Below are 3200 nucleotides of genomic sequence, written 5' to 3'. Positions count from 1 at the left end.
TTTATATAGGTTGCAGAATGACATGTTTTTGGATCCATTTTCATGTTATTGGTCCTTCAAAAATTCGACGTCTGTTAGGATTCATCTGTTTAATATATCCAAAGTGGTGAAGGGTATCATATAGTCGGCCCCGTCCGACTTTACTACTTTCCTTACTGGTTTAAATATTTTTTTTTTTCAAGTAGCCAACAAGGCATGGATTTTTTAAATAATATTTTTTCATGTAACCAACAAGGCGTGGATTTTTAAAGAATATTTTTTTCAAGGCTACAACAAATAATGGATTTTTTTAAGAATATTTTTAAGGCAACAAAAAGTCTTTAGACTTAAAAAGCTGTGGAGTTTTTTAAAGAATATTTTTTAAGTACCCAAAAGATGGAGTTGGTTTTTAATTAAACTATTTTAAAGACTACAACAAGAAAATCGAAGCCCTCCAGATCTTCCATGGAAGGTCGTTGGTAGAAAAACGTTTGGAACCACTTCAAAAAAGCGTATAAGCTTTAAGGATCCGAACAATTTTTAATAGATCGACCTATATATAGCAGTGTGTTTGCAGTTTAAAATTCCTTTTCCAAATTTGCAGTGGTTAAAACCCAACCACTTCGAAGTTTTTTTTTCAAAATTTTTCATTATTATTTTAGGTTAACCAAGTTTAGAGGTTTAAACAAATTTTTGAAATTCCACTATTATTTATTTTTGTGTGAGTGGTTTAAGGTTTCCAGAAATACATCCATTTGCCCCTTCCCCAACCCCCATTAGATTGCATGCAAACTAAAAATTGTGATGTGTTATTTTAATTTTATTTCATTTTTTTTTTGTGTGCAACCAACAAAACTACATTTCATAAAACCAAGTAAATCGTTGGCCTCACCAAACCAAACTAACAGACCGAAACATTTTTCCGAACTCCCTCACACACACACACACTGACACATTGTCTCCTCCAGAACTCTTAACCTCTAGCCATTTTGCTGGACAGTTTATTTATGCAACAGTGCGCCATGTGGTGTGGCGGTGGTAGTGGTGGTGGTGGTGCTGGAACCGAAATGAATATCAATACTGGTTGAAGTGAATCAAAAACAACGGCAACAACAACTAAATTCTGGAAAAACTATAAAATTGGTATGGGAAGTACAAAAACAAAACGAGAAAATTGTTACTGGCGCTTTGCTATTTGGAGATTTACATGAAATTGTTGTTAGCCCGAACAGCAACACCAATGCGAACACCCTCACTACCATTGCGCCTAACAACCAGTGATGGGTCCTAGCAATGGCGTTGAGGCGCAAATTTTTCAAGCATCGTCGCTTAACTGTTACTGTTGTTCCTGTTGATGTTGTTGTTGCTGCTGCTGCTGCTGGTGCCAATGATATAAAGTGGAGTATATTTTTGCAACAATTCCACAATTTTTATTCGGTAACCGGAAAATGGCAATGCCTCAGAAAAAAAAACCAAATAAAACGGAAACCTCCAGCTAACAAATGTAGAAGTTTTACTTTTTTGGTGAATATTTTTCTGGTGAAGTGTATTGGTTGTGAACAAATGATAGTTTTGTATTTTTTTCTCGCTTAACACCCACGCGCTTCATCCACCTACTCTTAAGGGATTCCGTTTAATTTAAGGGGGAATGGAGTAAAAAAATTCTACATTAATCCAAACGGAGAGCCAGTCTCCACTTATTTTTGTAGTTATATACAACTGGAAGTTAGTCGAAATGGAAAATTTTTAGTTTGTATTTTTTTCTGTAGTTTTCCATGCTCAATGAATTTTTGGACTATGCATAGCTTGCTGCAGGACAAAAAGTTTAAGGAATTAAATTCTAGCCGATATTAAATGTTATGAAGGTCTTTTCTAAAGTGGCTGCCATACAGAACACCTTTAAAACCAGTAAGAACAGTAGTAAAATCGGGCGGTGCCGACTGTATGATACCCTTCACCACTTTGGGTATATTCAACATAGCGATCCTAACAGATGTCGAAGGACCATTAAAAAGAAAATTACTTAAAATCAATCTATAATATAAGGGAGCTGTATCTAAATCTCAAACGATTTTCAGCAAACTTGGCACACAACATTTTGGACTCAATTCAGTACGCTATGCCAAATTTCGTGCAAATCGAAAGATATATAGGGACTTTGGTGCACCATTTACATGAAATCGGACGAAACTATATATGGGAGCTATATCTAAATCTGGACCGATTTTCTCGAAACTTAACAGACATCACTCTAGGCTCTATTCAGTACGTTATGGCAAATTTCGTGCAAATCGAAAGATATATAGGGCCTTTAGTGCACCATTTACATGAAATCGGACGAAACTATATATGGGAGCTATATCTAAATCTGGACCGATTTTCACGAAACTTGGCAGACATCATTCTAAGCTTAATTCAGTACTTTATGCCAAATTTCGTGCAAATCGAAAGATATATAGGGACTTTGGTGCACCATTTACATGAAATCGGAGGAAACTATATATCGGAGCTATATCTAAATCTGGACCGATTTTCATGAAACTTGGCAGACGTCATTTAGGGCTCAATTCAGTACTTTATGCCAAATTTCGTGAAAATCGAATGATGTATAGGTACTTTGGTGCCTTTATCGGACGAAAATATATATGGGAGCTATTGAAAAAATATTATGGGAGCCTTGAAAAAATATTTTTTAAGGATCCACGCCTTGTTGGTTACTTGAAAACCCTATCCATTAGACCTTGAAAAAAATATTCTTCAAGCATCCACGCTTTGTTGGCTACTTGAAAACCCCTTCTGCTAGACCTTGAAAAAATATTCTTCAAGGAATCCACGCCTTGTTGGCTACTTAAAAACCCCTTCTGTTAGACCTTGAAAAAATATTTTTTTAAGGAATCCATGCCTTGTTAGCTACTCGAAAAAATATTTTTTTAAGGAATCCATGCCTTGTTAGCTACTCGAAAAAATATTTTTTTAAGGAATCCATGCCTTGTTGGCTACTTGAAAAAAATATTCTTTAAAAAATCCATGCCTTGTTGGCTACTTGAAAAAAAATATTCTTTAAAAATCCACGCCTTGTAGGCTACTTGAAAAAAATATTCTTTAAAAATCCACGCCTTGTAGGCTACTTGAAAAAAATATTCTTTAAAAAATCCACGCCTTGTTGGCTGCTTGAAAACCCCATCCATTAGACCTTGAACAAATATTCTTCAAGGAATACC

The sequence above is a fragment of the Musca vetustissima genome, unplaced genomic scaffold (genome assembly GCF_032173495.1).
Source record: "Musca vetustissima isolate MV318-11 ecotype Yass unplaced genomic scaffold, APGP_CSIRO_Mvet_v1 utg24933, whole genome shotgun sequence".
NCBI lineage: Eukaryota > Metazoa > Arthropoda > Insecta > Diptera > Muscidae > Musca > Musca vetustissima.
This window is presented reverse-complemented; position numbering follows the sequence as displayed.